This window comes from Callithrix jacchus, chromosome 10 (assembly GCF_049354715.1).
Source record: "Callithrix jacchus isolate 240 chromosome 10, calJac240_pri, whole genome shotgun sequence".
Taxonomy (NCBI): domain Eukaryota; kingdom Metazoa; phylum Chordata; class Mammalia; order Primates; family Cebidae; genus Callithrix; species Callithrix jacchus.
In genome coordinates, this window is record NC_133511.1 from 106,000,774 (window position 1) to 106,015,791 (window position 15,018).

Sequence of the window (15,018 nt, forward strand, 5' to 3'; positions counted from 1 at the left end):
GTTGACTGTGAAGGTCTTTAAAAGGCTCTCCACATACAGGTAGAAGATTTGTGGTCCCATCACGATAGAGATCTATAAGGCAAAGACAGGCAATCCTGAATGAAACACAGTGCAGAAGCTGGTAAGTTGTGTCTCTTTTTCCATGGAAGCCTTGTTTACAACAGTTAGCTTAATCTGAGACTAGCATAATGACAGCTGTCTCTGTTCTAAGACAAATTGCAGTGGTGTAATAAATAAGAATCGAAAGGTAGAATAGCCAACCCAGTTATTCCTTTGCTTCATTCAGAAAACTTTCCTGCCACTGTGCCTGTACTTGGCAGCAAACTGACATAATATTTATCTAACTGAAAAGAAATGCAGATGACAGCTACCTGTAATATCACTCTCCTCAATGATTCTTTTTCATAGTAATAAAAGGAAGGGGGGTAGGAGAAGCAAGAGAGAGAGAGAGAGACAGAGACTTTCTGAAACCATGATTCTCCAAGGTTCCCTTTCTTTATATAAAGAAAACGGAGAGTAATTAGTAATTATTCAGATCCTTTCAACTCACAAGGATACTGGGATCTGATGAACTGCGTTGCATCATAATGGTTATTCTGGCAAGACCTAGTCTACCTGTGTTAGTAGAATTAGTAGTTGATGCAAACAAAGGTTGCATGGTTTAATGAGAACGTGTTAGCATTTAAATAGGGAGATCTAGTTACTGGTCCCTAATATCTTACTCCCATCCAAATTTTGCTTCGTCTTCTGTTCTTTTCCTAAACAAAAGACAAACACCATCCACAAACTTGTGCAAGTCAGAAACCTGGTAATCATTTTCGAATCTGATCTCTTCCCTACATTAAAAGTTAAGTTTAACTTGTCAACCTTTGCCCGAGCTGGCTGACTCCTCAAATGCTTAGAATTCTTTTTCTCTTTTCTCACTGCCAGTGCCTTAGGTCAAGCCTTCACTTTTCCCTAACTTTAGCATAACAATACTTATAAAGCCTCTTTTATACTTCTATGATTTTCTGACAGCATACCACACATTGCTGCCTGCAAATCTCTGTACACACTTAAATCATGTCAGAAATTCACTCAAGTTAATTATGCATAATGGGCCTCAGATTTGATTTGTTTGTTTGTTTTTCCCTAAGATTATGAAAAGATCTTTACTGAGTAATTGCCTTCGTTAAAAAGAATTTCCCAACTGAAGTGTCTTGATCAATGTCTGACTTATAAAAAGTATAAGATTTCTTCTCTCTTCTCTCATCATTTTCACTCATCTTTACTGATACGGTTTATATTGTAGCACTATCATACTTAGGAAACCAAGGTTAAGATGCTTCTCCTCAGGTTACATTCATAACATCTGTGAAAATCATCTTTGTGACAAAAATCATTGCACTATAATAGTCTATTTAGTGTTTTATTCCCACTAAGAATTGCAACTTCTTGGATCTTAAGACTTTCCATTCCATCTTTATCTGTCCAATCATTGGCTCAGTGTGTGAATAGGTACCTAATAAATCTCACTTGGTATATCTTGCAACACTAAATTGCTACATATATCAAATAAGCTCTGGTATGTAAAAGTTGTATTTTTTAAACTCTCAGTTGCTTAATAACATAAGGCGCTATTATCATTATCACTAATAATAAGAAAGATTAAGTTAATTCCTTTCTCCTACTCTTGTTCAGTTTCTATGATGAGGAAAGAAATGATTTATTTCCTAAAAACAAATGCAAGCACAGTTTTTTCAAAATATTTTTATGACCAAGATTCTACACTTTCTCTTTTTAAATATATTATTTTAGATTGAGATGTCATGTTGAAATGATACTCAATAACCTTACATATCATCGGTTTCCAAAGATATATGTAAATAAATAGCGTACATACTAAATTAAGAAATCAGATTCATAGTTTCTAAGAGTTTAATCTGTATTTCCTTAACCGATTCATAACTTCACCCATTTTCTTAACCTGTCACTTCACTGAGGTCCTGCTCTACAGGTATAAACAATTTCACTTTTCTTACTATGAAAGATTACAAAATAAAACAGGTGATAATACATATGGATAATGCCTATATATATATCCTGAACCAATGACATGGAAATTTTCAGTTTTAGAAAAACGGACAATTCATTTCTTATGAAAATTTTAAAGAAAGTCTAAAAGGCAAGAGGTATCCAATGATACATTATCTTGTTTCTTCTTTATATTAGGTTTCAAATGTTATCTAACGATGAATCCGTTCTCAATAAAATGCTTGGCAAATCTGTGCCGAAGAGTTGGTAGGACATCCAGGTATGGGCAATTAAGAAGATAGGCAAATCTCCTTCTGCAAAAGCGACTATACCACTGCACAGAATTGACAAAAATAACTATTTCAGCACTCTGGGAATAAACCAAAGTCATAAAAAAAAATCTGCAAGGCATTTATAGATGAAAAACTGCAGAAGGACAGGTAAGAACAATAGGACTTTATAATGTTCTTGCCCTGAAATTCTGTTACTTCTCAACTTCCACCACTGGATGGAGATTCAGCCAGAGAAGAGTAAAGCAAGGAGGACTGTTACCTTTGTTGTAGTTGATGTTGGCAGCAATGCCACTAAGCCTATTGGTGTTGTTAGTAGAAATTACAAGGATTTTTCAAAGCTTCACGTTGCATGTTTGGGGAAAATATATTCCTGATTGAGGCTATATGCAGTTAAAAACTAGAAGCTTCTAAGCTAGCCACATAGTCTTGGTCAACCCTGAAGCTATGTGTATAAACATAGGAGATGCAAAAGGGCCCAGCAGAAAATAAATGACAGGGAAGACTTGAAAATTGGCTGAAATTTGAATGTGATCCACCACAGGCTGCATCTGCAGAAAACTGAAGGCTTACTGGTCTGAGATGGTTGATCATAAATTCTGATGAGTCATTGGCTAATTATTAACATACTCAAGATACATAGAAAGACTCTAGAAAGCTATAGTGAAAAGCAAAATCAAGAATTAATTTAAAAAGTCTTAGCAGAGACATCAGCAACTACATATCATAGGGAAGACAAATTTCAAAATTAATCCAGAAAATTAACTAAATTAAAAAAAAGACAAAATACCACTAATGTCAACAAACTTCATTTTTAAAAAAAGCAAAAGTAGAAATCTAGCATTACTGTGAAACATTATATAAAATATCTGATTTTTAACAAAAAGGCATAAGAAGTATAATAAAACAGAAAAGTAACAGCCATACTAAATGGATAAAAATAGAAAACAATTAATAGAAACTGTCTAATTAATATACTCATATGTTTGATTTAGCAGACAAATGCTTGGTATAAGTATTATAAATATTGTCTAAGAGGTGGAAACAAACATTGTTATTTGATGTAAAGAAAGCAAGACACCAATAAATTGAAAATAGTGTCATAAAAGTATATATATCTTTTTTTGAGAAATAAAAATTCTGGAGATGAAAATCTCAAAAAATGAAAAAAAATTAGTAGAGAAGTTTCACAGTAGATTAGATATGGCAGAAGGAAAAATCAGGGTTCAAAAGAAATTAGCCAGTATGAAGAGTAGGAAGTAGAACACATTATATTCTAGAAATGCAAAGTTATTTTAACATTTGAAAACCAATTCATTTTATACACCGTATTAATAGAATACAGAAAAAAATTATCTTGAAAAGTGCAGCAAAAGCATTTAACCATATTCAACACTTATTAATTTTAAGAACTCTCAGAAAATTAGAAATAGGTGTGAACACCTTCATCTTGACAATAAGCATTTACAAAACTACAACCACATGCTTTCATTCTAACATTAGAAAGAAGACAAAGAAACTTGCTCTTGCCCCTTCTAGTCAACATAATACTGGAGTTTCTACTCAGTGTATTAAGAAAATAAATAAACAAAAGACATCTAGACGTCAGTAGAAGAAGTAAAATTGCTGACAAAATAATCCTGTACATGGAAAATATCAAGAAATTCACATACATAAATCAAAGAAAAAAACAAGATAACTTTGCAAAATACAAAATTAATATACAAAATTTAATTTTATTTCTGCCTAGTAGCAACAGAAAATCCTAAATTGAAATAGGGGAAAAAAATCACTCACAAAATATTTTAAAAGAATAAAATACTAGTAAATAAATCTGACCAAAGAAGTTTAAGACTTATGCACTGAAAACTACAAAACATTGCAGACAGAAATTACAGATATATATGAATGGAGATGTATTTCACGTTCATGGATTGAAATAAACAATAATTTAAAAATGGCAATTCTCAAATTAACCTGTAAATTTAATACTATTCTATCAAAATTCCAATACACAATTCTAGGGGGAAATTAACAAACTTCTCCTTAAATTTATATAGAAATGGAAAGGATTATAAAAAGGCAAGCAGTTTTGAAAAAAATAAATTTGGAATATATAGACTATCAGATTTCAGAATTTAATATAAAGCCACAATAATTGAGGGAGACTATAACTGGTGCAAGGATATGAATAAAATAAATTATCATAGATTTGAGATTTGAAAAGCAAATCCTCACAGGTGTAGTTGATTAACTTTTTCTTTAATAAAATTTTGATTTTTTTAACAATTTAAAAATAATAGATAAGTTGTAGACATAATATAAAGAGGTCCCATATGCCCTTCACCCAATTTTCCCTAATATTTGTGTTTTAGGTTACCATAGAATGCTTGTAAAAAAAATTTAAAAATAAACAAATAAATAATGAAAATACCAGCATTTTCAAACAAGGTCATGGTACATAGGGAAAGACTAACAAACTGTCACAGACCAAAAGGGACTAAAGTGACATGAGGACTAACGGCAACATGGTACCCTTGAATTAATTCTTGAACAGAAAAAGGACATTAGTGCAAAACCTGGCAATAACTCAAAAAGACTAGAGTTTAGTGAATAGTATGGTCAATTGATTTTTTATTCATGTGTAATAGTTGTATATATTTATGTACATGTGGTATCTTAGGACATGCAGATAATTTATAATGACCAAATCAGGGTAATAAGGATGTCTATACCCTTAAACATTTATAATTTCTTTATGTTGGAGACATTTTCAATACTCTTTTCTAGCTATTTTGAAATGCATAATAAATTATTGTTAATTATATTTACTCTACTATGCGACTGAATACTAGCACTTATTCCTACTATCTGTTTTTGTAACCACTAACCAACAAATCTACACCTGCCAAGTAAACTTTCTAGCTTCTAGTAACCACCATTCTACTCTACCTCCAGGAGACTGACTTTTTTACTTCCTGCATATGAATGAGTGAGAACATGTGGTATTTGTCTCTTTTTTTTTTTTTTTTGAGACGGAGTTTCACTCTGTTACTCAGTCTGGAGTGCAATGGCGCGGTCTTGGCTCACCACAGCCTCCACCTCCTGGATTCAAGCAATTCTCCTGCCTCAGCCTCCCGAGTAGCTGGGACTACAGGCGTGCACCACCATGCCCAGCTAATTTTTTTATTTTTAGTAGAGACGGGGTTTCACCTTGTTGACCAGGATGGTATCGATCTCTTGACCTTGTGATCCACCCTCCTCGGCCTCCCAAAGTGCTGGGAGGTATTTGTCTTTCTGTCCCTGAAGTATTTCACTTAACATAATGACCTCCGGTTCTATCTATGTTACTGTAAGTGACAGAATGTGATTGTAAGTTTCTCTATGGCTGAATAGTATTCCACTGTATGTATAAACCACGTTTTTTAAAAAAATCTATTCATTCACTGATGGACACTTAGGTTGATTATCTATCTTGGCTACTGTGCAATAAATGGTAGGGCAGATATCTCTCCAATATAATAATTTTCTTTCTTTTAATTTTAGGATTATTTGTAATTTAGCTTATTGAGTTGTTTGAGTTACTTATATAATCCAGTTATTAATTCCATGTCAGTTAGATAGTCTGCAAATATTTTCTCCCATTCTGTAGTCTGGCTCTTCACTTTGTTGATAGTTTTTCATTTTAATTTTGTTTTTGTTTTGTAGTGCAGAAACTTTTAAATTTAATAGAATCCCACCCATTTGTCTATTTTTATTTTAGTTATCTGTGCTTTTGAGGTTTTAACCAAAAAAATTTTTGCCCAGATCAATTTTCTTAAGTGATTCCCAAATGTTATCTTTTAGTATTTACATTTCAGTCTTTAATTCATTTTGATTTGATTTTTGTATATTGTTTGAGATAGGGATTTAGTTTCCTTTTTTTCTGCATATAGATTTTTCCAGTTTTCCCAGTACTATTTATAGAAGAGTCTGTTCTTTCTTCACTGAATGGTCTTGATACCTTATTGAAAATCAGTTGGTTATAAATCAGTGACTTTCTCTCTGCGTTCTCTATTCTGTTCTATTGGTCTATGTGTTTGTGTGCTCAACTGATTTTTCATAAAGGTATCAAAGCATTCAATGTCAAAATGTTAGTATTTTCAAAGATATTGCTGGGATAATTGTATATCTACTAACAAATAACTTAGCCTTTTATCTCACTGTATACAAAAATTAAGATGACATTAATCATATACCTAATTATAAGCACTAAAATTATTTAAAATTATAGAAAAATACATAGGAGAAAATTCTTATTATTTTGGGTTGGGTGAATGTTCTTAAATACAGAACAGAAGCCCAATAAATAAGAGAAAAAATAATAAGTTTTATTTTATAAAAATTTAAAAACTCTGTTTTTCAGAAGACACCAGCAAGCAAAAAAATGATTTCTAAGGGTAGGAGAAAAGTAAAAATAAATACACTAATTAATTAATTTAAATGAAGAAAAAACAGATAAGCAACATAGTAGGAGAATATATATTTATAATCCTTCATCAGATAAATAATTTGGACAAAGATGAATAATTATAAAATAACCAAATGTTTTGAACAGACATTTGACAAAGAAGATACATGAATAGCTAACTGGCACATGAAAATGTTCAGCATCTTTTATCATTAGAGAAATGCAAATGAATACAATGAAATACCACAGTATAGCTTCTAACAAAGAACAGATAATATGAAGTGTTAGCAAGGGTGTAGAAATCTGGAATGCTCATATATTGCTAATAAAAATGGAAAATGAATAAAAATGTAAAATAGTATAGCTGCTTGAGAAAGTATTTTGGCGGTTACAGTGTTAAACAGAAACTCCACTCTTAAAAATCTACCCAAGACAAGTAAAAATGTACATATAAAAAGACATCTACACGATGTTCATAGAAGCATCATTCATAATAGCCCAATAATTGATACAATGTGATGTAACTATAAAAATAAAATGCCATTCAACAATAAAAAAAAAAGGATTACTGATACATGCTATTAAATGATGGACCTCAAAAATATTATACTAAGTGAAAGAAACCAGATGCAAAAGACTATGTATTGTCTGATTTAATGAATGTGGAATGTCAAAAAAAGGGAAATTTATGGAGACAAAACAGATCAATAGTTGCCAAAGGCAGGGAGTAGAAATGGGAGATATCTTCAAAGGGGATGAGGGAAATTTGGAGTTTGACTGAATATCTTAAAGCCGGATTGTGGCAATGACCATACAATTCCATACATTTACAAAAAAATATAGAATGGTACATTTCCAATTTTTGAATATTATTGTATTAAACCTCACTAAAGCTGTTAACATGTATAGAATATTAGCATAAAATTCAAAATTTAAAAAGTAGATTAAAATTTTTGTTATTAAAATTAAAATGAATTACATATAAAGTAGGAAAGCCTCTTCATTCCATCCTAAGTAGAGTTTGATTCATATGTAAAATAGGTGGCAGATAAGGCAGCTTATAAAAATCCATCATCTCTAATCTCTGGACTCATCTTTCCACTACTGGAAATCTTCCCCAAGTTTAAATATGCACCCCACCAAGCTCTGTTTTTCTAAGTATTCTCTTATTACTCACTAAATTCATGAACGTTACAGACATTATTCATCATGCTAATAGTCTTCTTAATCGAAGCACCCAATACATATTTCTAGGCAGGCCTGCAAGTCACAGTGCCACATTATTAGAAATGTCAACATGTCTCAGTGGGGGAAACCCAGAGTAAAACTGCCACCACTCAGAACTCAAATTTTATTCATTATTTCTTGTTAGTGCTATCTATCTACTCAGCTGGTCATAGTGTCGGCCTCTTGGCCACAGAGAGAACTAGTAAAGGTAATTATGCCTTTTTACAACATATGTACTAATATAAAATGCGACTGTCACTTCTGCCAGACTGCCACGGCTGGTCACTGCTATTTTACAGTGAGTTGGTCCCTGCTTCTAAGTGGCCATTACAGAGACCATAATGGCATTTCAAACTGAAAGAGAAGGGAACTGATGTTTATCAGGTACCCACTAAGCACATTATATAGGTGCTTCCACATACATTAGCCTCACTTAATCTTAATAACAATTCTGAGGTAGATGTTAAAACTTCCTTTTTACATAGAGAGAAAATGAGACTCAGGGAAGTTAAATTAATTATTCAGCTTCTCCTGGTCATTGGAGTACCTATATTGAATCATCAATCTTTAGAGTACAAATTCTATCTAAAGTTTGTATAAAATGACGGTTCTCACTATGCCATGTTGCCCAGATGTAAATGATGAGTATGGGATTACTGAAAGTCCAGATGATTCCATCACCTCTTCTCTTAAAGGAGACTGCCCATACTCAGTTTCTGCAGAATTACCCAGTCAGGTTGGCTTCATTGGAATACGGCCTAGTTCCTCTCTGCCTGTTAAATTACACTCTGGCATCTCTATTTGACATCTAAACTTGGTCCTTTCTTTCAGAAACAGAAGAACTTGGCATTCCCAGCAAGGACTCAATCATACATTGGCTATAATAATAAAGTAAAAGTCACTTTAAATAATTAAGTGCTATCCAGTGTAATGTATAATAATCTTAAAGTGCACAAAAGCGGAGGCATGTGTCACAGTACATAGATGGTTTGACCTGGCCTTCATTTTCCCCACCTTCATTTCCTTCAGAGAACAGTAGAGTAATATAGGGGAGTGTTTCTTTTCCTCTCCTGGCAAAAGACACGACGTGTCCCCATTAAAGACTCTGCCAGAGTCCACTTAGTGTTGACACATGTTGAATGGATGCCACAAAGATAGAAAAGGTTGAAGGATTCTTGGAAGAAAAGAGGCCAGTTTTATATTCCTTTTGTAAGAAAAAAAGAAAAAATTAAACAGTACTTTTTTTCTTTCATTTTATGTATGTCTCACATATTGTGTTCTGGGGGGTCTCACATATACTCAATGGATACAGCAGGATAAAATGAGGAAATTGCAGGGCTTGTGAAGATTCCTTTATGTGTGGTGTACCCTTATGCAGTCCCCAAAGCACTAAACAGGGACAGATTTATAAAAGGGAGAGAAATAGTTATTTTCCCTTCCAGGTAGAACTAACTGCTTGTTAAAGAGCAAATCATTCCTCTATTTAACCAGATTGCTGTCTCTCAATTGCATACTTAATCATGGAAATGTAACTTCCTTCCTGGAGATACAGTTCTTTGCAGTCAATATGCAGTCAATGCATGTTAATACAGTCCAGCTATTCCTTCTTTCTCTCTCTCAACCCAAAGTCCCATTAATAACAGCAATAGCAGCAACATTTGACATTTATACAGCCTGAAGGATTCCAAAAAGATTGCACCAATTACTGTGAATAGAGTCCTGATGAGCTGCAGCTACTTTTGAGGCAGGAAGAGAATAAGCAGAAGCACAAAGTCACAGTGCGAGAGATTCTGCCCAAGGGTATGTGCCATACGCCCCCTCCTTTAAATATGCCAAAATGATTCCTGCTTACAGAGAAAAATCAGGTCTTTTACTTTTAAAACACGTAAAAAGCATTAAAAGTCAAATAATATTGAGCTGGTCAACAAAAATGAGACATTGGAAAGGCTGGAATTATCCATATCAAGTTTATTTTCAGTTGGTTCCATTTTTGAAATGGTTATTAACGTAGCTTTCATACCAATTGGACAAATTAAGACACAACCAGCAATTCAAGTTGTCCTGATTTTTTTAAATTTTTTTCATAATTTTCTCAAATACTGTAAGGGACTGGCTAGAATTCAGGAATATATTTTCACTGGAAGAATTTCAGTTCAATAACTAAAATATTGCCCTATGCACAGAGAACAAGAGTTTCAAGATGATATAAATATATACTCAGAAATTCTCTTTTATTAAAAGAAATCAATAATATTAACAGCAAAAAGAAAAAACCTGAGAAATATTACTATCTTTTGAAAACATGACAAACTCCATTTTCCTAAGACTTATATAATATATTTTGATAACTTAATAATTTGAAAACAATCCAATAATCACACAACATACAATAAAGTATGCAATAAAGTTAAAAGCTTTTCATTCCCAATATCATTAAAGCATGCACTTAAGAACCACAACAACACATTTCTAATATGATACAAGTACTTAATGGCTACTCAAATTTAAATATTTAATTGAACATATCTAGGAGGCTGGTTGCTGACTCTGTTTACTTAAATCCATTTTAGGCTTAAAAATACATCTCAGGTTTCATCTCAGATTTAAAAACAGTGGGCCATACTAATTTGTTCATTCCTTAAGGAAGCCAAAGACCCTCCCAAGCAGGTATTATTTTCTATTATACACATCTGTGAAAATCGTATATAGTCTATCTCTTACATGACAGAAGAATAAAAAGAACAAAATCAAAAAAGAAGTTCCTCTTAAGCCTAAAACCAGAAGCAAAAACAAGAGTCTTTGCTATTGTCTTTCTAGATAGACTTATACTAACTCTTTGAGGTTAACTAAAATCTATTATTAAAACCTGGATAACACAGTTATAAATATGTATCAACATGTTAATTCTAGCTTGTGGGCTCCGAGAGAGAAGTAATCGAATGCTCAGGCTGTCGATGCTTTTAAACTGAAAAAATAAACTACCTCATTTTATTTATTTTCTTTAGATAATGAAATGAGTATCTTCGTGTGTGTGCATGTAAGTGTACATGTGTGTACCTTCAGCTAAATATATAATCATTAATTCTCCCAGATCCAGATGGCAAATTGTGTAGGATTTTACATATTTCTTCTATCAAGTGAGTACAGAAATATCATATATGAAGGATTAAGAAAAGTAAGATAGGCTGGGCGTGGTGGCTCAAGCCTGTAATCCCAGCACTTTGGGAGGCCGAGACGGGTGGATCACGAGGTCGAGAGCTCCAGACCATCCTGATCAATGTGGTGAAACCCCGTCTCTACTAAATATACAAAAAATTAGCTGCGCATGGTGGCGCGTGCCTGTAATCCCAGCTACTCGGGAGGCTGAGGCAGGAGAATTGCCTGAACCCAGGAACAGAGGTTGCGGTGAGCCGAGATCGCGCCATTGCACTCCAGCCTGGGTAATAAGCGAAACTCCGTCTCAAAAAAAAAAAAAAAAAAAAAAAAAAAGTAAGATATATCACCTCAGTGATAAAGAGGCATGACCTTTTCCAGAGAAGATGAACAGGAACTCATCAAACATAAAAACAATTAAGTTATCTTTTACAGTCTTGTTTAGATTATTTTAGAGTCTCTTCTACAGGGTTAGAAGTCTAACAATATAACAGATTCATGTAATATTTTTAATTGATAACTTCATAAAATAGTGTCTAACTAAAAACTGTAGAGCCAAAATTATACTTGAACAAAACAGTATGTATACTGCCCTTTATTTTGTGTGTATACAAACATACACACACACACTCAAACCTAAATACAAATATGTAGCCTATAAGTGTATATAATATACATGCACATATATGCACATAGATAATGTAACATTTCCTTGCTTTGACTATTTGAATTATATTATTTAAGTTATTTTTCTCTGGCATGGTGAAAATAAGTAAATTTACATTAGGATTATGCAACTAGAATGCAAAAGCCTTTCCCGTTTTCTACAAATAATATTTTGTAGTTTGCTAATGTCAGGAATATTTCAGTCTTTAGGCTAACGGAAACATGTATTGACATATTGTAGGAACAAATTCTTTATATATATTTAGATAACGTGCAGCTGTGAGCTGTGCTTTACTCTTTGATTTACATGGTTCACATTTATACTAAGATGGAAACATTCAGGTTTTTAGCATTAAATGATTTGGATATGGAAAAGTTTTATGCAAATGCTTCCTACCATATTTTGAACTCAGAAAACTGACAGCAAAAAAAACGTACTAAACAAGCCTAAACATTCCTGCTCTGGCTCTACCACTCTCTCCTTGTCTAGCCGAGATCAAGCTGTTTACCCTCTCTGGGATTTCATTTCTTCTTGTGGAAAATGAAGGGCTTGGACTAGACAATTTGTCTGCAAAATCTTTCTCTGAAACATTACTAAAGCATCTTAGAATAACAAAGCTTCCATTCTTTCTATTTCCCAATGCAGTCAGTCATCAAAACTACCTAAGCCATAAATCTAAATATTTATAATACTATATCCTAATATAATTATTTAAAATATTTTTCACAGGATGTAAGTAATTTTTTGCTCAACACATATGCTACATTTTTCTAGTTTTATGCTGGTTTCTAAATATAATAATGCACAAACAAAACCTTGGTTATAATTCAACACTTCCTGCTGTTCATTCTTCCACCTAAAGCCATAGTAATGTTTACGTCATAAGTGGTTTCTATGTAAATGATTATATCATCATAAACAAGATATCTGAATTCTTCTTTGATGCAAATATCTTTTCAATGGGAAATAAGGTGAAGTATAATAAAGAGTATTAATTTAAGCATCACTTCCTATAATATTGAGGATGAGAAAAGAATTGAAAATATGCTTTTGCCTACTCCTTCAGATCATCAAGTCCTACCAATATTGAAGCAGTATGGACACATAACCATAGAGCAAGCTGAGATTTTGGATGCCTTCTTATTCTTGCTTTATAGATGGAAAGGTTTGCAGCCCCTGGAACTGTAGAGCAGAAACATTCTGGATTGCTTTTGCAGAGCAACATATGGTTACAGAGTTGCTTAGGGATATTAGTAGTTTCTTTGGCAATACAGACTTTTTGCTACATATTTGTTCTTGAATATAGCTGAATGCTGCTCAAATTATTTTAATGGATGATATTTAACTCCAAGTATTTTGGAATGTTTGAAAATTATGTAACACATTTAAAGGCTATTCATTTTGCCAAAGTTGCCAAAACTAATGACATTTGAACAATATCCTCTAAATCAAGATCTGTGCTAAAGAAAAGCAAAAAACTCTATTCTGCTCCTACTGTTATTCATTCATCAAATTATTAATAATTATCCATAAATTTAAAAACCTATATATTGATATGATCCTAACATCTATCAACCACTGTGTCAGGTGCTGGAGCTGCAAAAATAAAAACAGTGTAATTCCTGCGTTTAGGATATCACTCTATATTGAAAGGCAACATACAAATAAACTAATAATAAAGACACAGTGAGGTGCTTTTAAAGTCCCACAGGAATTGCTATGAAAGCACTAAAAATAAATATTATTGCCTCTGGAAATGTATGGGGTGAAGTCTAATTCAAAGAAGACTCGATAGAAGAGTCTGTTAACAAGACATTTGAGCAGGGTCTTGTTGGATGAATAGGTGTTTACCAGTAAGACAAGCTGCAGAAAGAAATCACATGTTTAGGGGCCTTAAAGAAGAAAAACAAGCATGGGCTGTTAAGAACTTTGATGTGACCAAAACACTAAAAAGGGAAATAGTAGAAATGTTAATTACCAAAATTTATTCAACAACTGCAGTTGAATATGGATGAATATTCTCAAATAACACATGGGACAGTATGTCCAAAAGGCTAGAGGGAGTCATATACAGTTCTTTCTCAACTTTCCATTGCTTCATTAATACATGAAATACAAGCTAATATCTCATTATACCACATACTTGCTTTGAATGTCCACCAAAGCAGTAGTATCAACTACTGACTGTTCCTGATGTCCAAAGCCCAGCCAGCTGCAGACTTCCTCACTCCTTTGCATCAGTGTTTCAGGTTTTCTAGGAAGAGAAGCTGCTCTCCTGCTGAACCAAGACTAAGTGGTCAGAGTTTATTTTGACAGGTAGCCCCCCATTTCTGTAGAGTTACATACTAAGTTCAACAGTTGGTAAGTACTTTATGAAAAATGAAAGAAACCCCAACTCAAAGGAGAGCAGACTTGGGCAAGGTTGTGATTCATCTTTGTTTGTAGGTTGGTCACCAATAACAATTTGATTTTTATTTTTTTCTTAGTTATGCAGCTGACTTCCCATGGGTCCCAATAACAAGGATTATTTCCTTTCCTAACACTGTCAGGCCCTGAACTGATCTATGGCAAAGAGGGTGGAGGATATTATCATAGTTGGTGTTAACTTATCAGCTGCAGTAAAGTGGCTGTTGAAATGAATTAGCGTGTCCAGTTTGAACCACCCAAAGACACTTGTTGGAATCACTCAAAAAAGTACAAACAGTACTGTTTTCACTTTGTTGGCAAAACTTCAAACCCTGATTCTTTACTTAGTTGTTATCTAGAGGTCAGATGTCACATGCTAGGCAATGGGTAGCAGTGATAGAAAAGCAAGAGGGCCATAATTAAGCAAGCTTGCAGCTGAAACCTTCTATTTTACAAGGACTCTTCACTGGATTCTAAGTTAATTACTCCTAAGAATAAGATAAACTTCTGAAATTGTTACTTTTGCTCTCTGGTCAAGCATAAAAGGCAAAAGTGAAACTCACAGGCTTCTGGTAGAAGAAAGGTTTTAGGTGTGTATATTACAAACTAATCCTTCAGTAGTCAGGCAGGAATTAAATGGTGTTTTGAAACAGACCCATTCAATACTCTCCAAACAGACATATCTGATGAACCTGTCTTCCATCCCCCTCCCCAGCAGGTCACATAAATGCAAGCTATTTTTTGTCATTGAAATGATATAAAATAAATAATTAGATTTAAAACATGAAATTTATTTTTAAAATGTAATTCAA

General features: G+C 33.3%; 1 protein-coding gene across 43 annotated transcripts in view; it reads right to left on the bottom strand.

The window, feature by feature from the left end:
• The window catches only part of LRRC4C (leucine rich repeat containing 4C), a 1,379,884-nt gene that overhangs the window by 727,498 nt on the left and 637,368 nt on the right, over window positions 1-15,018 (bottom strand). Inside the window, exon 6 of one of the 43 annotated variants that reach the window (XR_013523384.1) lies at window positions 908-14,075. The exons of the other annotated variants lie outside the window; for them this stretch is intronic. The gene's annotated coding sequence lies outside the window, so the exon portion shown is untranslated. Of the gene's footprint in view, window positions 1-907; window positions 14,076-15,018 lie in introns of those variants that run through there. 43 annotated transcript variants of the gene reach the window in all.